Genomic DNA, 25,575 nt, shown 5'->3' on the forward strand with positions numbered 1-25,575 from the left:
ATGGTAGGGTGTAAAAGGGATAAATGTCAAGTGGAAGGTATAGGATAGGATTGTCACATCAGATCAGCATTTCGAAACAATAAAGGAGCGCTCATATGGAAAACGTCAAATGTGTGGGAATTGCTTCAAAAATTAATAATTTTCAATCATTGCTCGAAACAGGGGGTGATAAAAAGGAAAAAGATACAGTTTAAAGGGATACACATGGTTGTAAGGTTGGATCGGGTTTTTGTAAACTTAGGGTGTATTCACATGGAAAACGACAAAAGTGTCATGTAAAGAAAAATAACAATAGGAATGACCTCGTAGGTAAAGGAAACAAGGGCTGGTGGGTGGGCAAGGGACCCATTAAGATTAAGTGAAGACATGGGATATATGCAAATTTTTTGAATGACATATGCAAGATGTATGCTCAATAGATGTGCAAGGACGTGTCTCCACACTTAAAACCTTACTAGATAGGGTGAAATGACTCCGTATGAACACAAGATGTGTCACTAGATTGTATGTTAACATCCCCACACTTAAAACATGACCATCACTTGCAAACAGAAGGTGTAGGGTTAGAAAAACTTGGCCGAGTTTACCGAGCATTGTGATTGACTGTTGACATTGCATCATATGTCTCAATCTGCTGCTACAGGAGGTACCAAGATGTCTTCACAACATACATCTAGCATGGTAGGGGCCATGCAGTAGCACCCAAGGAGGTAGCTTTGCTGATGAAGGTACATGAATTCGGGTGATGACGAAGGATATTGCACTCAGCACGCATAATCACTCAAATGGGGAGAAAAGAATAGTCACTCGTCCCATAACATACGTCACTCAATGAATCTCGCCATAGAGAACCCCATAACGTATACCTGATTTAGAAATTGACAAGGGAAATGGGACAAAAGGAGTATGCTAGGGTTCACAGTTGATGGTGCATAAGTGTGTCCAATCCCATCTAGCATAGGTGCAAGCAGGAAGGCCAAGGAGCCTTATGGTATAGTGTATAGAAGAGGGTGACATGTCCTATAATGATGGCAGAGACCCATCCCGTGGGTACGTAGGAAAAGGAAAACATACCTTGTGCCAAGTGTCATAATATCCCTCAATCTCACCTCTCGATGATTGTTTTGAGGACACACCAATCACACTCGACCCCCCTCTGACTGACACTCTATTTGAGAATATAGGAGGGCAACCCGATCCTTACACCCATTATTGTTATCATCACAATCACTTATGCAAAGGCTGTATGCCTTGTGTGCATTTGATGGTGTAGTAGTGTATCATGCCCTGTGTTGGCATACAGTGCGAGAAGGAAGGCTAGGGAGCCTTATAGTGCAGTGCATAGGAACATATCATGCATTGTGCATTGAGAGGCCTAGCCTGTGCGTACAACCCTCCATTCCACACAGCTTACCTCTCATTTGAATTGAAGGGAAAGGATTGGTCACTCATCCCACCTTTTGTCTCACGCTCCATTGATAAATATAGAGGGCAGTCCATACTCACAGCCCATCTTGTTAGGATGAAAGCTCACATCACTCTATTGTTTGTGGATGAAGATTTCTTTGTTTTTTGCTAGCATCAGGGAGTTGATGACGAGGTGAACCCAGGGAGGTAGCCCATATATCTGGTACTGTAGATTTTCTGGAGATCATGTCGTTTGTGTTAGGGAATCACATGTTTGGTAGGGAGTACAGAGACAACACACCAAGGGAGGTGGCTTTGGAATTTCTTTTGGAAAAGTGTCTGCTGATGATTCGGATATCCTGAACTGCACGGTGTTACTACATTTTCCACAGCCAGCTTCCCATCCATGGGTGTTTCCACCTTTTCTCAGAATGAGGCCTGCTATGATGGGGAATCTCTTCCTTTTCTCCCATAGCAGTTTTTTTTTTCTTTTTTTTTCCTTCCTACTCCCGAGGATGTTTCCACCTTTTCTCAAAAAATAGGTCGGCATGACAGGGACCGAAGTCCTTTTCTCCCATGACTGATGTATTTTTTTCATTTTTTCTTTAATAAAGAGAATGGTAGAAATACCATGTGTCAAGACCATCCTCACCACCATTGCTGGATTAGACAAGAAGAGGACAAGGTAGGGGTGGGAGGTATCTGTGAAGGGCTAGTAGAACCAGGCCGCCTCATGAAGAATATCTTAAGGGCTATCAAGAGCATGAGGAGAAAGACAGTACGATGCCCAAAAGGGAGAGGATGAGTCGGCTGTGATTGTCAGGATCCCTAGGGAGGGAACTACTTCTTTAGGCAATAGCCATTGATCAGAAAAGGATCATCAGAGGCATCAATGGCCTGAGCCGTTAAGGTTGACAGCAAGTACCTTATAAGGACCCATCCAGCGTTGTTGCAGCTTTCCTAGAAACTTGCAAAATTGAGAATCATAAACGAGGACTAAGTCACCTTCCTTGAACTCCTACTTGATGAAGCTGTCATGATAGACCTTTCTGCGAGCTTGTGTGGTTTTCATGCATTGTAGAGCCATCCTGCAAATCTCGTCTAGATATTCCAAGTGCAGAAGATAGCATTGCATGGACTCGTCATCTCTCAAGTGCTCCTTGATAGCTACTTGAGGGAGGGAAACTCTAGTTCAACAAGAAAAACGGCTTCTATTCCATACACCAACTAGAAGGTTGTTTGTCATGTAGTTGCCTTATGGGAGGTTCTGTACACCCAGAGGGCCTCTGTAAGTCGATCATCCCAATCGAGGCGATGTGCAGCAATCGTCTTGTCAAGATTAAGCAAAGGATGCGATTGGTAACTTCAAGCTGGCAATTGGCTCTAGGGTAATAGGGGTGGACTTGCGATGGCGAATCTTATACAACTCTATGAGTTCTTCCATGACCTTATTAATGAAATGAGTGCCTCTGTCACTTACCAGCTCTAGGGGACTGCCAAAATGGGTGATAATATTCTCATACAGGAACAAGGATACACAATTTCCATCATCCCGCTTCAGAGCTTTAGCTTTACACCACTTGCTGACATAATCTGTACATACCAGGATGTATCTGTTCTGCTTCCGTCTGGTGGGGGGATCGATTGGATCTATGAAGTTCATGCCCCACTTCTCAAATGGCTTCAAGGGAAGGATAGGTTGCAATGGCATGGCACTGGTCTTGGTGGGTTTCCCTATCCATTGACATGCATCACATCGCTTATAGTAGTCATAGGCATCCTTATGGAGGGTCGGCCACCAATATCCTGCTAATAGAGCCTTTCTAGCTGTTGCTTCTTTTGCAAAGTGATCTCCACATGGCTCGTCATGGCAAGCCTTCAATAAGAGGCTATTCAGCAATTGGTAAGTAGCTACGATGCGCTTGCCCGATATGAGCACCGCGGTCGGACAACAGATGCTATCATCGCAGACTTAGAAGAAGAGAGGAAGCTAGCCCATAAGGCATTGCAAGGCATAGTCGCATACAATAGGGACCAGTAGGTCAGGGGCCAAAGGCAAAGCATGGAGTTGCGTGAGGTACAGCGAGTGCTGAACTTAGCTGGCCGAAATCGAACGGATCACGAGAGAGCCCTAGAAGGAGACTTAATGTTGAGTGAACTTCTTATGAAGCGCTTGTTAGACAACACCGTAGTAGAGAAAAGTGCTGCAGCGTTAGCAACCTCCCTGCTTGCAGGGTTAGGAGCAACCCAAGGCTCTAAGAGCCAGTCTAAAATCCCAATAGTTGCAAAGTAGCTCGACCCCATGACGACCCATACAGCTTTGTAGAATAGTTCAAGCAAGTTTGCGAAGCCAACAGCCTCAGCGACCTGACTCAGCGTTCTCAAGCGTTCAGACTCTACTTAGGTGACAAGGGCAGAACCTAGTATACAAGTTTAGACACTGCAGAGTGGGCAAACTTCAACAGCCTCAAGGATCTGTTCATTAAGAGATTTGCCGAGCCTGGATACTTTGATAATCTGCTAGTGCAATTGATGAATGTCAAGCAGAAAGAGAAGGAGAACATTCGAGATTACGTAACCCACGTAAGGAGCCTCTTCAAGAAGATCCCTATAGGTGAACGACTGACAGAAAGAGCAGTTTTGACTGTGTTCATCAACGGAATTCGAAATGAGAAACTGTATAAGGCTTTGGCAGCCAACTCGAGCCTGCAGCGAGATGCGCTAGCTAGGGTTTTTGAGGAAGCTATTAGAGTTGACGACCAACTGAAAGAGAGAAGCTCTAGGAACTCCAGTTCAGAAGAAACCAGCTCGCGAGGTTTGGAAAGAGCACCAACCTCTGGTGAGCGACCCGCACCATCATCCCAAGATAAGGGGAAGGCCATCGAGATGAACCACGACTTGGCTGATGTCAAGATGGAGATAGTCAAGCTATAAGACCTGTGGAGATGACCAACGCAGCCACACATCCAATGTGTGTACTGTGGCGGAAATCATTTGCTAGCTGAGTGTCAAGACCCTCGGTTGAGACCTTTCGCTAACTGCGGCAGGTTTGGCCACGATGCTATGCACTGCAGATTGCCCAGGAGACTTCCATGCTCCCAACCATATGGTCAGCCTTACCTAGCAAACAGACCACAATCACTTTTTGGAAGGGGAGCCCCATTGGCCCTTCTTGCGCCTAACGACATGAAGCTGGCTGTCCCCAGTATGGACATAAACCCCACATGTATATCAAGCCCGCCCGCCGGTCCCTATGTGACCCATCCATCGAGTGACGCTCCAGTCCACTACGTGGAAGAGCCAAATGAGGAAGAGACTTACTTATACCCTTATGTCTCTCACGAAAAAGAGGATAACATCGTCCTCATGGACTATCGATGAGTACCAGTGATGGCGTTAGGAAGGGGACGAGGTAGAGGCCTAGGGGGACAAACGCAGGATCCAATCATCTATTGGACCTATGGACACCCAGGCCATGTCTCATCATGTTACCCAAAAAGGGAGCAGCAGAAAGGGGACGAGGTAGAGGCCTGGGGGGCAGACGCAGGATCCAATCATTTGTTGGACCTATGGACACCCAGGCCATGTCTCATCATGTTACCCAGAAAGGGAGCAGCAGAACAGAGACAAGGCTAACCTAAGGTGCATAGAGTGTGGAATCACCCACCTCTTTGTCGATTGCCCAAAGCAGAAACCTTCTACAAATTCAATCAAAGTACCATCTGTCCCGTTGGGGCTATTCAGAGTTGAGAAACTTGATGGGGAGGCCACGCCCATCCCATTGTGGGTCATGACCCATGCCCAGACAAAGCAGACCGGCATATCTCTACCAGGGCCTAGCAACCTCGATGCAGCCTCGACGGGAAAAAAGAGCTGCATGCAAAGGAAGAGGAGGCCGAAGGCTAAGATCACACTGAAAGCCGAGAGTGCTACAACTCTACCTGCTGGAAAGAAGTTGCAGGACGCAGAGACAGAAACTTCAGCCCCCAAGACGGCTGAAAAGGGGAGTGCCAAGGTAGGGGAGTACATGCGTCCGAAGAGCCAACTCGAGGCCATAGAGAAGGTGAGGGATTGGGTAAAAGAGGCACAAGCGCACTTAAGAGACACTGAGCCCATCCTAGAGGATGGGAGTGAGGATCTCATCAGCATGACCACGACAGACTCACCCCCTCAACCAAAGCCAGGAAGGGCAACTACACCCTAGATAGCACCCCTTAGGGCAAGCCTTGATGCTGAAGGCCCACAAATTAGTTACGGCCATTGGCCAGGACAATTTGGCACAGGAGAGGGAGCCTCCTCACCACACTAGTGACCACCTCAGTGATGTTAAGCCTAGGAGACCTGCTTAAGCAACACCCCACCCTATGGCGAAACCTCAAGCAGTGGGTTGAGGAGTCACGAGAACAGGCGTCGGATTTGTAGGATCAGGATGCAGAAACACAAATACCGAGTCTAATGCTACACTCTGTGCCAAAATCCTTGCACATTAACGCTTTCTGGGAAGGCACCGAGATGCATGCAGTGTTACCAATCCTAGCCTTAGGAGACACAACAAGAAAGGGGATCATAGACACGGGAGCCGGGGTTAGTGTGTTGAGCCATGCGGTATTGTAAACTTGGGGAAACCCACTTGTTGAGACCGCTCGGTTTAACGTCACGCTAGCAAATGGCATGAGGGTGAGGCCATTCGGGCTGCTTAAAAAATGGGCAATAAAAATCGCAGGTGTCCAGTTCTCGGTCGACTTTATAGTCATGAAGGGGGTGGACTACGATGTCCTGTTGGGCCGGCCCTGGATGCGCAATGCCAGAGTTATTGAAGATTGGGGTAATGGCTTGATATTCTTAGGCAACATGATAGAAGTTGTGAGGGTGGAGATGACACTTGGAAAACCTCACCAGTCAACTTGGATGCCATCTCCTCAATGCTCAAGGGCGACAGTCAGGTCAAGAAGTCTTATGGGCCCTTGACCAAGTATATCCCATGTCCAGAAGATGAGTGGGATTGGATGCATGTCCTCGCTACAATCGACCTACCGTTCTCAAGTGAAGAAGCACATGAGCAAGCCATCACGATGATGGACGCGACTGACGGAACGCCCACTATACCAATGTGCATGATGGAAGGAACCCATCTTGGGAGACCTAAGCCCATCACCTTCCAAGTGCTAGGCAACAAGAAAGAACTCCAGGAGGCCTTGAAATACTTAACAAACAAGCTGACTGATAACTCAGCAACAAACCTCACACCTCTCCATGACCTCTTAGGCGAATCCGAGTGGCAATGGACCAGAGTGCATGGCTTGAACCTTATGTACAATTGGGCCTTGGTCCCGAATCAGCGACAAGAGAAGTACCAAGTCCTACGGGACGTCGAACCGGCTAGTGCAGAGGACTCTCACGATGAGTACGAAGATTGCCAACCCTTCGAGGATGAAAGTGGGGGGGAGGTGGATTCGATAGAGTACAAAACGGAGGGACATGTAATAGAACAAATACTGGAAGATTCCAAGCCGCAAAAAAGAAGTGCTTACAAGACAAAGCAAGGGCACATAGCAGCCATAGAGCTCGAGCAAGCAAGCCTAGCTCGACCAAGGAAAACACAAGTGCTTAGAGCAGAATCACCATCTGAACTGCGACCACCAAGGGAGACCCCCTCCTCTAGCAAAGACTGCGAGTTTGACTCTGAGTCAGAAGTGAGCTCGGATAGCGATCCAAACATACCTAGGCCGCCGACGCATCACCGGGGACTTAACTGTCCATCTGAGGCACAAATGATTGAAACAAGAAAAGGCAAAACAACCCAGGGACACCCGACGAACAGATGAGCAACGAAAACCACGGGACCTTCCGAAACGATTAACGAAATTCAAGAAAGGCAATAGGGTAGTGATATTGATGGGTGCCAAATGGCAAGGGCAAATGAGCGAACCAATCGAGGGACCAGCTAGAGTCAAAGAGGTGAACTTAGCCCAGGAAGGGGAGACACCCCAACCAGTCTTCATTGCCAATGACTTGGCTGAGGACGAGGAAGCGGGTCTGGTTGCCCTCTTGCGAGAGTATGTGGATGTGTTCGCATGGCCCTTGGAAGAGCTTAAAGGGGTAGATTCGAGTGTGGTGACTCATAACATACCCATGACACCAGACGCAACACCGATGAAGCAGTGACCGTACTGAATGAATCCTAAGCATGCTCATGCTGTCAAGGAAGAAATTGATAAGCTGATGAGAATAGGATTCATTTATGAAATTGAGCATACAGACTGGGTATCACCCATAGTCATTGTGATGAAGAAAAATGGAAAAATTAGAGTGTGCGTCAATTATAAAAAGGTGAACGCTGCTACCAAGAGGGATAACTATCCATTACCATACACTGAGCACATGCTTGAAAGAGTGGTAGGCAAGGAGGCCTACAATTTCCTGGATGGCTTCTCAGGATACAACCAGGTGCAAGTGCATCTTGCTGACATGCATAAGACTGCCTTCACCACCGAGTGGGGCATCTTTGCATACATAGTCATGCCCTTGGGGTTGACTAATGCCCCTGCCACCTTCCAACATCTCAATTGCACCATATTTAAAGGCATGCTTTGCAAGGAGTTAGAAGTCTTTGTCGATGACCTCTGCGTTCACTCGACCTAGATGGAACACTTGAACAAACTCCAAGCAGTCTTTGATCGGTGTCACCTATATCGTCTCTCCCTGAACCCCTTGAAATGCCAGTTTTGGTGAAACATGGATGCATCCTCGGCCATGTGGTGTCGAAGAACGGCATTGCCACTGACTTCTCGAAGGTCAGTCGACCTTCCACCCACCAACCAACTACAAGGGAGTTCAATGCTTCTTAGGCCATACGGGATACTATCGACGGTTTGTGTTGAATTACACATTGATATCAAGACCTTTGCACAAACTACTGATTGTCTTCGAATGGACCAAAGCTTGCCAATGCACATATGAAGAGCTGAAGAAGGCTCTAACCACAACACCAATTCTACGAGCCTCAAACTGGACCATAACCTTCCACATGCATATCGATGCTTCTAAAATCGTGGTGGGGGCAGTGTTGTGCCAACTTGGCAAGCATAACCTAGACTATCCAGTAAGCTTTGCAAGCCAACAATCAGAGACAGGAATGAATTACTCGACAACCGAAAGAGAGGGCTTGGCCATGGTGTTTGCTGTGAAGAAGTTTCGGCATTATCTATTGGCTACCCTTTACCTTCTTCATAGAACATCAAGCCTTGCTATATCTAGTGAATAAAGCTTGCATTGTGGGACGCATCACTTGGTGGCTCCTTCTGCTCTTGGAGTTTGACTTCTCGGTGGTTGTACGGAAGGGGAAACAACACTACATGGCTGATCATATGTCATGCATCCCCACAGGGAAACCTGCTGGAGAAGGCATCACTAATGAATTGCCAGACGCCCACCTCTTTAACCTCTCCAACGGGAGGGATTTATTCAAAGCCAATTTAACACCATATTGGGCAGATGACATAGTCCAAGTGCTTGAGCATGGACTATCAGAACGACCAATAGAAAAGGCAAGACTAAGGTGACTTATTCTCAAAATCCAACCCTACCAGTTGATAGCAGGCGAGCCATATCGCTTAGGCAAGATGGATTGATGCGCAGATGCATGTATGAGCATGAGATGCACGATGTGCTCTCAGAGGCACACAGTGGGATTATGGGAGGACACTTTTGCGGAGACACAACAGGCCGCAAGGTGTTGCAGTCTCAACTATGGTGGCCAACGATGTTCCGTGATGCCGCGCGATTTGTTAAGCATTGTGATGAATGACAGCGGACAAAGGTCCTGATTCACAAGGATCAGATGGAGTTGACCCCAGTCATTGCACGACAACCCTTTGAAAAATGGGAGATCGACTTCATAGGACCCATCAGCCCTGTTGCACAGTATTCTTAGGCCAAATACATCATTGTGGCCACAGACTACCTAACACAGTGGGCAGAAGCGATAGCAACCTGAAAGAACGATGCTCGAACGACTGCTAAGTTCTTATGGGAGTAGGTGATCTCACGATTCGGATGCCCCATCGAACTAGTCAGTGACCAAGGGACACACTTCATCAATGAAGTGATAAGTCATCTCCTATCCACCTTCCTGATTATCCATCGAAAATCCTCTCCATACTACTCTCAAGAAAACGGCCAGGCGGAATCCACAATTAAGATTCTTGTCAACGTCCTAACCAAGGTAGTCTCAGCCTCATGCAGTGACTGGGATAACAAGCTAATGGCGGCCTTGTGGGCTTACCGCACAGCTTACAAAATAGCCATCGGGACAGACCCCCTTTAGGCTCACCTATGGAACCGAAGCAATTCTCCCCATAGAAATCTTTGTGCCTAGCCTAGGAATTGCGCTTCAGGAGTGATAGGAAGGAAAGGAAGCATGGACGCAATGCCTAGTAGAACTCGAACGCCTCTCGGAGACCCGTCTTCTAGCCACTCACGCACTCATATGTGAGAAGGCACGATGCAAGAGATGGTTTGACAAACATGTCAAGCAACACAACTTCGAACAAGGCGACCTAGTGCTCCTATACTCAGGGGCACAAGAAAAAAATAAAGTTTCGGGGTCTTGGACCTTTCAGGGTTCATGCAATCAGCTGAATGGGCAACGTTGAGCTCAAAACTCTAGCCGGCAATGGAATTGGCTTCTTCAATGGTAGTCATGTCAAGAAATACTATCCCCCCATGCATCCTTTGCATGAACCACCAATGTTGGAACCACTAGTCTCAGCATCCGTGTAGCCACCATCACCGAAATCGACACTTGCATACCTGCACATCATGGTCACTACCAAGCGGACATGCATCCTCAATGCCTTAATGGACGAGGGAGCAGACTTCAATGTCCTAACTCATGAGCATTGGACCCAACTTGGCAAACCACCACTACAACCCACTAACACTAGGTTGACCCATTTGGGGGCCCCTTCTATGCACTCCTCGGCAAGTGCAGGACCGCCATTTCTATTGAGAATGAAACTGTACCAATGATCTTCTACATGCTGCCAAACACCAAGGATGCAGGTATGGAGACATTGCTAGGGCGAACCTTCAAGAAGCAAACTCGTTGCCACGTCGATTATGAGTCACAATGTGTTCACCTCACCATAGGCAACATCCGCATTGATACACCTTTCAGCGGGTTGCGCGATGGAACAGTCCACATGACCACTGGCAAAACTATTAGCATTCGAATCTAAGGAGAAGGGTAGTGCACGGCCGCCCCCCACCACCACTCAAGAACCACTACTCATGGTGACAAAAGATAAGGCTCAACAGCATAGTTTCCAATGGAGGCCTAAACAACCACAACCACCACCTAAGCATCATCACACACGACCACATAAGACCCATAGCTCTAAACCTAGGATACCAAGGTGCAGTTACAGAAATCAGGGCATGATCCGACGTAGGTGGGTCCCCAAAGCTCTCCTACTCGTGTAAGGCTACTATGAGGGAAACACCTGGTTGTATATTCCTAAAACCCACCTTGCCAAGACCGCCACTTGTATGCTACCCCTGAGCTTGATCACTCCCAGCCCCATCCAACCTCAAAACAATGAGTCACAGTGCTCCCCAGGACCACATCCAGCAAACCCATCTACACATATGCCCAAAAGACTCAAACAAGCCTACTAGCCCAAACGACAGACACCATCTCGTAACCCATCATGCACTAGAGTCCATCCGATGACAATGATCCATGACGTTGAAGGCAACAATCCATCAGAAGTAGCTACCGCTCCACCATCCCTAAGCCAAGACGCCCAACTGCAACCTAAGGCAAAACCTGCAACTACAACTATCTGCTGTCAAAGGCTCTAGGGCCATCAAACTCCAACCACCGATAGGTCTTAAGCCCTCCTATGAGCAAAAGTCATTTTTGACATTGGCCTCAGATCTAGCCGCAGATACAGGGGATGATGTGGTTGATTGCATTAGACGGCTCGATGCCACCTTCAAAGAGCTGGCCTCTGAGCTATGACCGCTTGGACTTAGGCTTGTTGCCCGAATCTTTTGCAATTGAAATTCGCACGATGCCTTGTTCTTGAGAGACGTTTGAACTTGCCTTTGCAAAGGCAGCAAACTCCGCTGCTGTATTACTCAACAGTGAGGTCTCCAAAGAGCAAGCACTCAAACAGGGTCTCATAACGTCATACGATAGGTGAACCACTTCTTCCATCACCAACCAATAAATTACATAATTATCCCGACTTTCTGGGATGGAATTCCCATTTTTATGGCATTGGTACACTCTTAGGTTGCAATGGGAAGTAGAGGGCTGTCGAGTCATGACCAACGTGGAGCAGTGCCGTGCAATCAAAACAAAGGAGTACGACCCCATTTATATTGTGCCAACCTCGTACAGAGTGTTGACCACTCTTTGCAATTGCCCCTTGGAGGAGCACATCAAGGAACATCCTTACCTCGATCGCCTACTGACTGAGGAGGAGCTACACATTGCTAGCCACAACGCCTCCGATGATTTCCTAACAGATGTTCTCACTTACATAATGCACGTTGGCACTCGCCCTATTGATCTTGATCGCATAGCTCAGTTAGAGTACAACCCCAATTTCTACACTTGATTCCTACACCGATGACTCCTAAGACCCATTCCAAGGTCCCCAACCCCCCACACCTTCAATCCTAGTAAGGATTCTTCTCAAGCTAGGAGGGGAAGGGGAGTAAGGTGCATCGAGAGATCAATTAAAATCAAAATCAGGAGATCAATTAAAATTAGCAGGAGTCAAGCAAAACGCATAAGCATGTAGGCAACAAGCGAGGTAGAAAAATGTCAAGAGAACTTGAAAATGAAAGGCAAAAAGTTAAAGCTGAAAAGGGGGGACTTCACATTGGATAGGATTTTAAGGCTTCCCTTCATCTAGGATGTTTTAGTATTTTCAATTTGGCAAAACTAATGGAAACTGGGGTTCATGACAGAAATGAAAAATGTCACAACAAGACCGTGCCCACCGGTTCCCATTCACGGAAGAGGAGAGAGCGCAGTACAACATCACCCTGGAGAGCCACGCCTACAACCAACTAAAATTGCAAACTATTCACAACATGGAAGGATTGGTGGCCAAGGAAGAGACAGCCAGGAGAGTCGTTGAAAAATGCAACTTCACCAGATACTTGAAAAGATTTGCACAAGAACTTGACCACACAAGGTGCGTGGAATTTCTCAGGTCTTATGACCCCGACAACGAATGCAACACCGTCACAATAGGAAGGGGACAAAACGCCAAGCAAGTGTTGGTTTGCTTAACCCCCAACTTGGTGGAAAAGGCGCTGGGACTAGAATTGAAAATAGAAAAGAAGTAGAAGAGAGATGTGTACGCCATGCTAGGGATGAGAAAGGAGGACGTGCTGACAAATGACGGCATCAACATTCAAGATATTCCTGATGCAGAAACTAGATTGTAGGCAAAACTGGTACACGCGCTCTTCTCTAGCCCAGCGCTACAATGCATTGATGCACCGAATTAGTGTGCCGGTGTTGGAGAACGTGGCGGCTCATACCTTGCTGCATGAAGTCAATTAGAACGGTTATGTACGTAAAACTATCGACCAAGCAGCTAAGGCGGTGGCATTAGGAAGCATGCCTGTAGGAGGAGAGTCTCTGGCGTCTAAGGCCGTAGAAAGAAAAAAGGCATTGTCCAAGGCCTCGTTCATCGCCTATGAAAACATCTTAATAGCGCTCATCCAGGAGGCTGTGAAAGAGATGCAGGATGCAGAAGAGGGGGAAGGGGAAACACTCGACAGGTCACCCCCTCATCAGTACCAGGAGAGTTCCAACGACAGGACTGAGACCGATAAGGAAGGACAGGGGCAAGAAGAGCAATCAAGAAAAAAGCAGGTCAAGGAAACCAAGAAGAAGGCAGCGCAGAAGAAAAAGAAACCGGATGAAGGCCGCAGGAAGGAGAAGGAAGATTTGGAAAAAGCAAAAAGACAATCCCTCAGGGAGGCCGAGGAGAGGGAGAAGAAGAGGAAGTAGGAAGAAGAAGAAACAACAGAGCAAGTCAAGTAGGCTAAAAAGGCATCGAAGCAAGAGGCTGAAAAGAGAAGAAGAGAGGAGCAGGAAGAAAAAGAGAAACTAGAGGAAGAATACAAAAAGGCCGAACAAGAAAGGCAAAGAAGAGCTATGGAGGAAGAAGAGGAATTAAGAAGAAAGGAAGAGGAGGACTTGGCTGAGGCCACACGCTAGTCATTGAGCAACAATGCAGGGCGGATGATCCAAGAGCCTAGAACTAGTTAAGGGAAGATGGGCCTAGCTCTAGTGTGTAGGCACCAAAAGTCGTGTTGCCCACAGTCTTGGAAGGAAAAGGCAAAGCACCCCTCCATCCTATCCCCACCCTAATGGCACCCTCCATTGAACCCACTATGCTCACCCCTAGCATCCCCACTAGCATGGAAGTTTACTTGGATGCAATACTTCATCAATAAAGAAATGGCCCAAGGGAAGAGCACAGAAACCATGGCCACAGGGAAAAAAAGGCCAGCTGTGGATGCAGAATCAAGGCAGGACCAGAAGCGTCCATGTATGGAGGCCTCAACCACCCCCACCCATGCAACAATGATGCCACCAACCAATACGATGAATACGTCGCTGAGCTGCTCTCCCACTTGGAGAGGGCAAAGAAGGAAAAGAGAATGGTGGTGGCTGAGAAAGAGTCAGTGGCCGCCTTCCAACTAGAGCATCATAGCCATGCAACAACGTCAAATATTTGACCTCAAGCAAGAATTGAAAGCAAAAGAAGACATGGAAGAAAGATACAAATAGTAGATTGAGGAAAAAAATCAAGAACTTTTGCAGATGTAGCAGGAATACAAGCTCCTCTTGATGCAACATGGAGAATTGGAGGCGAAAACTGCCACCATTGAGCAAATGATGGAGGAACTAAATGCCAAATAAGAGGAGAGAAGACAAGAGAGGGAGCAACAATGAAAAGAGATCGAGTCCATGACCGATCAACTACACCTCGGAAGGAAAGAGCATGAGAATATAAGCAAAGAACTTAGAGCCCAAGAGCTGAAGCTAGTAACCCTAGCACAAAAGCAGGGGGAGAGCATGAAAGGAATGAACAAAAGGGCCAAGGAATGGGCCATGCAAAACAAGAAACGGGTGAAGGCACTAGCATAGGCCCTCGCTTTGGTGGAAAAAGAAAAAATATTGGTAGAAAGCAAAGCGGACGCCGCCTAGATAGCCTTCACTGCCCAGCAACAGGCCTTCCTCAACACATTACTGGACATGACTCAGCCGGAGGGAAAGGAGTCGTTGGAGATGGTGCAGAAGAAACTGAGCATCGCACGCAGAGCCCTGCATGCAGGGCTACAGATGACACCCCAACCTACGGAGGTTAGGCTGGGCTTAGAAGAACAACGAAAATACCTGCTATTGGCCGGCCTAACCCCCCAGGAGTTGGACGCACTTGGCTTTGAGGAAGGAGTGCAACTAGACGATCGGCATGTTGAGATATCGAGCTCCACTCGTGATACGCCAAGGTGACCGTTGTGTATTTATGTCACCAACTTGTCAGTTGCAGACGCGGTTGGTACACCGCCCATGAATAATAGCTACATGATAGCTATCCTTATCTACTCTAGTTCGTGGCTCAGTTAGTATGCCACCTTAGTTAGTTGAGTTTGGTTTGAGACCCATATAGAGGGTTCTTCTATTTCTTTGTACTTGAGTTCTTTTGGCTTACACAACTAAGAAGAGGAAAACTGTTTTCAGCCTCCACCCTTGTGTATCTTCCCCCATTGTGCAAGCAAGAAAGCTTCAAGCGAGACTCCTTCCTTCTCTCCCACAATCTTGACATGGTATCAGAGCCTTGTTCGTGGTAAGGAGCTCAAGAAAGCAAGCCAAGCTCACGGTGTTCTGGTAAGAGGAGCAGTGTTGCTTTCATTTTCTGTTTTGGGAGCAGATCTCTGTAGGTAGCACAGCCGGAAAGTGCAGGAGTGCATTGTCTCAGGTTGAGACGCCCTTCGCGGTGAAGCAAGAGGGCAGTATATACTCGGCGATGAGCCCTCGAGGACCTTGTTTTTTTTATTTGAGGCCATTTCGGGGCCTGTTTTGGAGGCGGAAGTTTTCTGCATGCACTCAGGAAAAGGCTCAGTTTTATACTGTGCAGCCACTGTTCTACAAGTCGGTGAATAGTTACTGTAAAAATTGCATTGTATGCTTGTGCGCAGAGACATTGGGAGTTACAGAATCATCCCTGTTGCCTGTTGATGCAAAATCGTCACTAGGAAGTGACTGTGTGGTCAAATACCACTCTCGCCAGTTTTGCAGATTTTCCCTTGTGAGGGTGAAGCTGTGGTTTTTGCAGTGACAGAATTTTTTACAGTCTTCTGTAATGGCATCTGATTCTCTTTCATAGATTGTCACTGAAAAGCTTGACAAGAACAACTTCCAAGCATGGAAGTTTAGAATGACGAATTTCCTTATGGGAAAAGGATATTGGGAATTTGTTGCAAGAAATGAAGAAGAGCCAGTTCTTCCTGATGTTCCCAATCAACAGCAAATGCAGGCATTTAAAGCATGGCATGAAAGAGCCAGGAAAGTTATGTATTGGCTGTCTATCAGCATTTCAGACTCTATGATTGTGCATATTCAGGATGCAAGTACGCCAAAGGAGGCATGGGATACTTTGTCAAAAATGTATAGCACAAATACGCAAGCCAGGAAAATGCAGCTCAAGCAAGAGTTGCACAATGTGCAAAGAGAAAATATGAGCATCAACGACTACCACATGAAGGTGAAGAAGATTGCAGATGCACTTGCTTCCATTGGGTCACCAGTGGAAGATAATGATTTAGTTTCTATGACCTTGAATGGTCTAGGAAAGGATTATGCACAGTTTCGGACATCCATTTCAGTTCGTGAAAGATTTCCTGATTTTGAGGAGCTGATTGCTCTTCTAATTTTTGAGGAGCAAAGAAATGGTGGTGCATCTTCTTTAGGAGAAACTTCAAAAGAAGCTGTCTTCTACTCAAATGCTGGAAGAGGTAGAGGCAGAGGTAGAGGAGGCCGATATGGAGGCCGTGGTAGAAATCAGAATATGCAGCAAACTCAAGAAAACCAGTCCTATGGAGGAGGACGTGGTAACTCTAGAGGCAGGGGGAGCCAAAGAGGTCGTGGTGGATGGCAAAGAGGCCAAAATGCAAACAGTAATGTTGAATGCTACTATTGTGGTAAAATGGGTCATATGGCTAAAGACTGCTATAAAAAGCAGAATGACATCATGAATGGAAAACTGCAACAAGGAAATTATGCATCCTCTAGTAGACAGGGTGATGACAGAAATGAGCATCTGTTTATGGTGCAGCACATGAACAATTCTGTGACAAATGCATAAGAAAGCAATGATGTATAGTATGTTGACTCAGGTGCATCAAACCACATGACAGGTCATGCAGAATGGATGGAGGATGCAAGGAAAATGGAAAAACCAGGATTTGTGGAGACTGGTGATGATACTGCACATCCTATTGTGCAGATTGGAAAATTTCCCTTGTCTATGCAGGATGGGAAAAAGAAATACCTGTCCGGTGTATTTCATGTCCCGAATATCACCAAGAATCTAGTTTCTGTCGGTCAAATGGTTGAGCAGGGCTTGCATGTCAAATTTAATCCTCATGGATGCTTTGTTGAGGATATGAAAAATAAAGGTCGCTTGATAGCAAAAGGAAAGAAGAAGGGCAAAATGTTTACGTTGGATGCAGACATGTCTGAATTGAGTGCAGCAATGTTTGCACATGGGACCGGTGTAGTTGCAGATATTGATATCTGGCATAAACGCATTGGTCATGTTAATGTACAGCGACTTAAATCAATGCAGGCCCAAAATATTGTTGCAGGATTGCCAAAATTCAAGGTTGCAGAAATGCATAAGGTATGTGAAGCCTGTCAGTTTGGAAAACAGGCAAGGAAACCATTTCCTAGACATGTTCAAGAGAGTGAGAAGCCATTGGAATTAATCCACTCTGATGTGTGGACTACTAAAGCTGCATCTCTTGGAGGCTATCATTATTTTGTCACTTTTATTGATGACTATAGCAGAAAAGTTTGGGTGTATTTTATGAAAAAGAAAAGTGAAGTTTTTGGGCATTTCAAAACCCTTAAAGCTATGGCTGAAAAAGAAACAGGTCTGCAAATAAAATGCCTAAGGTCAGATGGAGGGGGAGAGTACCTCTCAAATGAGTTTGCAAAGTTCTTGCAGGAGTATGGCATAAAGCAGCAATATTCATGCAGTTATACCCCACAACAAAATGGAATTGCAGAAAGGAAAAACAGGCATATTGGAGAGGTATCTCGTACCATGCTCAATGAAAAAGACTTGCCAGATTTTTTATTGGGCTGAAGCAGTTGCTACAGCAGTCTACATAATGAACAGGACTCCCACTGCAGCAATACATGGAATGACTCCAGAGGAGAGGTATACTGGTAGGAAACCAGATATTTCTCATTTGAAAATTTTTGGTTGCATTGCCTATGTACATGTGCCAGATGAGTTGAGATCCAAGTTGGATCCAAAAGCTGAGAAGTGTATCTTTATTGGTTACTCTCTGCAGCAAAAAGGGTATAGATGCTATAACCCTTCTACTCGTAAGTTTACAGTGAGCAGAGATGTTGTTTTTGATGAGATGAGTAGCTGGTATAAACCAGTAAATGTGATTGATGATGTAGATGCACAAAATGGTAATGCTGCACAAAATTCACAGCAGCAATCACAAAATATTAGTGGACCTGGAGCGTCCTCTAGTAGTGGTTCACATTCTTCACCATGGACAGGCAGATTGAGATCGGGAGAATCTTCTCAAAGTAATGCAGATAGTGGTATGCAGGTATCACGAAAAGGAAAAGAGAAGGTTGATCAATCCATGTTTGATGTGAATGCAGGTCACTCTTATGTGGATGGTGAATCTAGTGGCTCAGAACAGAGCATTGATGATGAGTTGGGTATTCCTTCTATTGTTACACCTGGAGTAAGGAAGACCAGGGATGTTTTGAGAGCACCTGGGAGTGAACCTACTTTGCGCAGGTCTACGAGAGCTAGGTATCCTGTGGATAGGCTGAAATATGATGGATTTACAGCCATTCACTATGCATATATGGTCAAAGTGATACAGGAACCAGAACCCACTTCTTTTGAGGAAGCCATGGGAAAAGAAAAATGGGAGAAAGCCATGGATGAAGAAATGGATGCCTTGGAAGCAAATGCTACATGGGAATTGGTACCTTTGCCTAAAGGTAAAAATGCAATTGGCTGTAAGTGGGTTTATAAGGTGAAGCACAATGCAGATGGTTCTGTGAACAGATACAAGGCAAGATTAGTAGTCAAGGGGTATGCACAAACATATGGTATTGACTATGAAGAAACATTCAGTCTGGTTGCAAGGATGGCAACCGTAAGAGCGGTCATTGCTATGGCTGCATCAAAGGGATGGTCTTTACATCAGATGGATGTAAAGAATGCTTTCTTGCATGGTGATTTGCAAGAAGAGGTCTATATGGAGCAGCCACCAGGTTATGTGCATGCTGTTCATCCTGAGTTTGTTTGCAGGTTGAAGAAAGCCTTGTATGGCTTGAAGCAAGCACCTAGAGCATGGTCTGACAAGATAGGACAGTATCTTGTCACTATTGGCTTTCAGATTTCCAAGGCAGATTTTTCACTTTATGTGAGAAAAACAGAGAAAGGTATTATGCTACTTGTCATTTATGTTGATGATTTGATTATGACAGGTGACAGTGATGAAGATATCCTTCATGTGAAAATGCTATTGAAGCAGAAGTTTGAGATGAAGGATTTGGGAGAGCTGCGTTATTTCTTGGGCATTGAGGTGATTAGATCACCAAGTGGGATACAGCTCTTGCAGAGGCAGTATGGATTGGACATGATGTCCAAATATGGGATGACAGGCTGTAAGCCTATTTCAGTTCCTTTGGAGCAGAATGTGAAGCTGAGCACAGATGCAGGTGAGCTTCTAGAAGACCCTACTATGTACAGACGCATAGTAGGAAGTTTGATTTATATGACTATTACCAGGCCAGATTTGAGCTATGCTGTTGGATTGGTAAGTCAGTTTATGCAGGCTCCAAGGAAACCACATTTGGATGTGGCTAGACGCATACTCAGGTATGTGAAGTCCACATTGCAGTATGGACTATTTTATGAGACTGGGGTTCAGATACAGTTGCATGGATACACTGATGCTGATTGGGCTGGTAGTATTTCTGATAGACGATCTACCAGTGGATATGTGTTCTCTTTTGGGAGTGCTGCAGTCACTTGGAGCAGCAAGAAACAGCCTACAGTTGCCTTGTCGAGCACAGAGGCTGAGTACAGGGGTGCAGCAATGGCTGCATGTGAGGTAGCTTGGTTGCATAAGCTACTTTATGATATGCATCAGTCTACAGATGGACCAGTTGTCATTTATTGTGACAACATGAGTAGTATACACTTTGCAAATAACCCAGTCTATCATGCTAGAACAAAGCACATTGAGGTGCATTATCACTATGTGCAAGAGAGGGTTTTACTAGGTCTTATTGATCTAGTTTATGTCAGCACAGAGGATCAGGTAGCTGACATATTCACGAAGGCATTGGGCGCAGAGAAGCTGCGCAAGTTCAGAGACCTGCTTGGTGTGCAGGAATTGGGATTGAGCTCGAGGGGGAGTGTTGAGATATCGAGCTCCACTCGTGATACGCCAGGGTGACCGTTGTGTATTTATGTCACCAACTTGTCAGTTGCAGACGCGGTTGGTAGACCGCCCATGAATAATAGCTACATGATAGCTATCCTTATCTACTCTAGTTCGTGGCTCAGTTAGTATGCCACCTTAGTTAGTTGAGTTTGGTTTGAGACCCATATAGAGGGTTCTTCTATTTCTTTGTACTTGAGTTCTTTTGGCTTACACAACTAAGAAGAGGAAAACTGTTTTCAGCCTCCACCCTTGTGTGTCTTCCCCCATTGTGCAAGCAAAAAAGCTTCAACCGAGACTCCTTCCTTCTCTCCCACAATCTTGACACGGCAGGGGAGGAGGCTGACATTGAATTTGTCATAAGGAGAACCAGCGAAGAAATAATCCCACAACCCCTCTCGCCGCATGATCAGGAACAACAACAACTCGACCCGCCCTCGGATAGACAAACCGCGCTCAGGGAGCAATGGAGGAAATTAGTTGAAGAAATCAGGAAGCAGTTGATAGCCAAACTAGTCGTACAGCCATCCGAACCCCTCCCACCATGCCTTGATGACCTCCCGACGCAATTCCATGCGGAGTTGGTGATTTGGGAAGAGCAAGAAAATGAAAAGGACCCTTTTACTTTCAGTTTGCTCATGCCTAACAGCCTGAGAAGGGTCCTACCAATTAAGGTAATGGAGGAGGTGATCGTGACTGGCAGCTAGATGGGCCAAAAATGGCTGGAAGACATGACAAAGACCCCCACTCTGTGGGGCACGGAGGAAGCAGAGTTTTGGCAAGACAAGGTGTTCGAGGTACCACACACTGTAAGGGTCTACAACTGCCAACCTCTGGAGAAGGCGAGTATGAGATATTAACATGCTTGCCTGGATGGCGTTTTGCAACACCCTACCCTATGAGAGGAATGACCCCACATTTGTGGTGTATCCTCATAGGGTAGGCGTGGATTTTGTTGCCACCCTCTATGGGCGGCATGACTTCCCCATCATCTACAACTCCAATGCCGCCTCCTTCGAGCATGCCCTCCTTTTTGATTTAGGAAGCCTAAGTGATTCCATGACGCGCTTTCTTGCAGACTTCTCCTCCTGTCCAAATCCTGCTTTTATAACTACATGTAATTACCTTAGGCTTCTTAATCTATTACTCAAGCAAGACCCGACATCACAAGAGAGTGGCTTGCCCCCCCTCTTTTTTGACCCCAATGCTATTGATAGCTATGCTATGGCACGCCCAATGATGAGAGCTAGCCTTCTTCCCTCCTTTTTCCTAGCTCTCCTAGAAGACATGAACGATAGCTAGTTTACTAGATGCAACCACCCCTTCCTTTCTACCACCTCTCTCCACGTCCGCATGAACCTCAAAGGGTACATGCAAAACTGCCAATTTTTTAGCAAATCCATCTGACCTCCTTCTCTGCCTCCATCAGACAAGAAAGATTAGGTACTTGCTGTCGTTCTCCTAGTAGTGCTTTAAAAAAAAAGGCTCCTTACACATGGAATACCTATGCATCTCTACACATGGAATAAACCAAACAACTCACTTCCACAACCACTCAGCACCACATAAAGCACAATCACTGCACCTAGGGGTCCTCAAGTTAGGCGTGCCCAGTGGCTTCAGTTGATCGACTCCACTCCTAACCCCCTAGCCCTTTTTTTCTCCCCCACTTCACACTTAGGGCCCATCAAGGGCAGGACATACCTAGGGAGGCCACTTGCCTATGGTTAGACTTGTCACCCTGAGCCACTCGCATGCACACTAAGATAGACATCCCCTCCCCTTAGGTGGAGCACCACCCCCTGTCCTTCGAAGCACCACCACTGCGCCCACCCACCGACTTCGGAGGCCCCCGTCAATATCCATTACTTTTCCACCCAACCTTCCTCCCACGCTTCCACGAGCACCCGAGTCTACATGCTGCCCTGTCCTCAAATCACTGCTCCGCGGACTGCCTCTTCAACCACCAATAGTTGACAAGAGTGCCATGGGACTGGCACCCGTCTCGGAGGGGGGTAATGTTATCCCCAAGCCGAGAAGGTGGAAAGATGAATGAAAAAGCAAAAAGAAGATGGAAAAAGAGCAAGGATATGCAAGCGGGCTCCAAAGCTAAGCCAAGGCCAAGAGCATAGTTTTAAATAAAAGGCACCTCAAAAACTCCAAATTTTTTTTGTAAAAGAGCGCCAGGCTCCCTCCTGTGCCACCTGTAAAAGAATAGTCGAATATAGGCCTAGGGCACGAAGCAAAAAGAGAGAATTAGAAAAAAGGACCTTGCCACAACGGTCGGTCATGTAAAAAAGGACGGGTGCCCATGGGGTTTTAGGGTTTGTATATATAAAGTTCAAAAAGTGAATGGAAGCTCATTCTTTGGTGTGTGCCCAACAAGAGCTCTTTTCTTCTCCTCTTCTTCTCCTCTCCTTGCTTGTGTGTGCTCTTGAGAGAGAGAGTGAGGGTGAGAGCGAGGGAGGAAGTGAGAGGGAGTGAGGGATCAAGGGGGTGAAGCTCTTCATCATCTTCTCTTCTCTTGTCTTCCCTTTCCTTCTTTTGTGCCCACGGCTATGGAGGTTGGAGCTTGGAGAAGGAGGAGGCTTGAACATGCTTGAGCTAGCATCTAGGATCATGGAGCTACCGGAGTGTGGAAGGGAGGAGGAAACTCATATTGGCATCAAGGTAAGCTCACTACACTCTTAGGATCGAGGGCGCGTCGGCTATGTGAGAGGTAGCCATTAGAGCTCGCTTGGAACGCTTGAAACAATAAGCGGTCCGTGGGTCTTGGCGGTAGAGCAAAAGCTCCCACGGAATAAAATAGAAGCTTGTTGATGTCACAAGATAGATTTTCTTACAGTAGAAACCCCTTTTCCTTGGTGTCTCTCTTGGGGCTCTATGTTTTTTGTGTGCAGTCGGGGAAACTTGCCATCAGCATGCATTACAGAGGCTAAAAATGAGGGAAATGGCATTGCTAAGAAGAGAAGAATTCAATGGATGCTTGCAAAGTTCCTTCTACCACTGAAGAATTGGAGATTCTCATTTCCAAAGACACTTTCCATAAGAAGTTCATTCCACAATGGCAAAAACGTATTACCATCATGATGCAGGCTCTATATGGTGAACTATTTCCTCTTCCTGTTGAAGCAGCAAAAACTTGCATCTTGGTGGCAATTTGTTTGGGAACAAACTGAAGTGCAAAAACAAAGAGAATGACCATCCATGAAAGATTTGACATTCATTGAGAAGTTTGTAGTCATCATCAAGTGGGAGATCGTAAAGAAGCTTCGAGAGTCGTGGTCAATGGAGGTTCACAAAAACAAGAAAGAAAGAAGTTGGAATTTGTTCATAGATGCTCAATGGTAGGACACGTGAGATGCCTGGTGCATTGACAATCTCCTGTTTGTTCAACTAGCAACCCACTGGAAGTTGGTAGGTAGAGTGCTCTTTACAACATAAACTATTGAAATAATCAAAAAGCTGGCATTATGATGATGGCACAACAACGATCCTCAGAAGAATGAGTTTTGATACCTTAAGAACAAAATATCTCCCCCTCTGTAGTGGTTTGAAGGTTGAATTCAGAGATGTAGAGAAGAAGGAAGTAGAAGAAATGTTGATCAAAGAATCCTACAGAGACTGAAGCTCCCTCTGATTCTATTCTGTTGAGACTAATTGGACCCAATCCCTTGATGAATGATGCAATCAAGAGGCAAGCACTAGAATGAGTCCAGAGGTACGTGAGAAGAGTGAAGGAAAATATCAAGGCCAAGAACAAGCTTGTAGCAGAAGCCTCATTTGATGCCCTAAAAGCACTCTTCATAGAAGTCCCCATGGTGACTCAAGGTCCCCTTCTTAGTCAGATTCGTCTTGGAAATATTGATGACAGGCTAGCAAATGTAGTCCCATTGCCAAATTTTAAGGGAGAGTACGATGAAGACCCTGATCGTCATGTAGCAGAGTTTATGGTAGCATGTGTGGCTAACAATGCCAGAACCCTTGAGGATTGGTTATCAATATTCCCCACCACTTTCAAGGGCACGACATTTTAGTGGTATGAGAGACAAGCAACAGAGACTTTTGGCACATGGGACGAAGTTGGCATTTCTCACTAAATTCACGCGTGAAGGTTTTTAAGAGCGGATACAAGAGGAGTTCATGAACCTAAGTTAGTCCTCTGGAGAAAGAGTAGAAGCTTATGTCTTGTGAATGGAATCCATCTTGAAGAGATGGACCGATCATCATTGGGATGAAGGCATCTAGAAAGGAGTGTTCCTCAGAGGTAATAACGTGTGCAAAGAAAGGAGAACTAGTAATTCCAAAAGAGAATGTTCCTTCTGCTATGACTATGAAGTCTAGTCTCCTTCGGGAAAAGCAGAAAAATGTAGTCTAGAACAATGAAGTACAGAGTACTACAGAGCCACATAGTCAGTTGCAGAGATAGAAGCAAAGGTCTAGGAGATAGAGGATGTAGAAGTACCTCCTTATGTAGAAGAAGCGCAGATATTGCATTTCCTAGCTGATTGAAAAAGCGTGTGGATCCTATCAAAGAGTATGATTTGGTCAAAGACCTAGATACTTTTAAACCAAACTTAACATTTCGACAGTTGTTGATGTTGTCTCCCAATTGTTCAAAAGCATACTGACTAGAAGAAGAGGCCTAAGAATTGCTCCCTCACTAGCAACCAAGTCCAACAGAGTCTCAAAACCCATAAAGGAAGTAGATGTGGCTAATGCCTTCTTGAATCTTGGAACCCCATAGATTGGCGTATGGATTGAGGGGTGCTTTATTTCAAATGCATTGATTGATGGAGGCTTATTAGTAAACATAATGACAGATATGACAATGAAGGATCTAGGCTTGCAAGGAATGCAGTAGCTTATTAGATTGGTAGACCAAAGCAGAATTAAACCATTGGGTATTCTCCCATGCATAAAGAAAACCCTCGCAAGAAGAGACTATTGACTGATATATCTGGTGGTTAAACCAAATTCTTACGGAACCTCATACCCTTTGCTGTTGGAAAGACCTTGGCTTTTTGAAGCAAGAGCAAGGATGGATTGGTTCAAAGGGATCCTAGCCCTAGGTAAGGGACCCAATAAAGTAGTATTGAAGTTTCATGGATCACAAAAAGGCAATGGATCCATGTCCATTGAAGTCGTAACTGATTCCTCCAATGAAGTAACAAATGGTACATCAGGAGAGACAAAGAGACTGCCAAATAGATCTTTCCCAAAAAAATAGAGGCACAGTCCCTAATAGTGGGCACTGTAAACCAATTACCAAAGGAAATAAAGTCTTTTTCTATGGGTGAATACCTCCTGCTTGAATCTAATTTGACTTTTGAAATCACCTCTGATAGTGAGATAGAAGCACGGATGTACTGTTCTTCCTATTACATGGCATTCGTAGAGATAGAGGCAAAAACA

This window comes from Lygodium microphyllum, chromosome 9 (genome assembly GCF_053477565.2).
Source record: "Lygodium microphyllum isolate KBCC chromosome 9, Lygodium_microphyllum_v1.1.10, whole genome shotgun sequence".
NCBI lineage: Eukaryota > Viridiplantae > Streptophyta > Polypodiopsida > Schizaeales > Lygodiaceae > Lygodium > Lygodium microphyllum.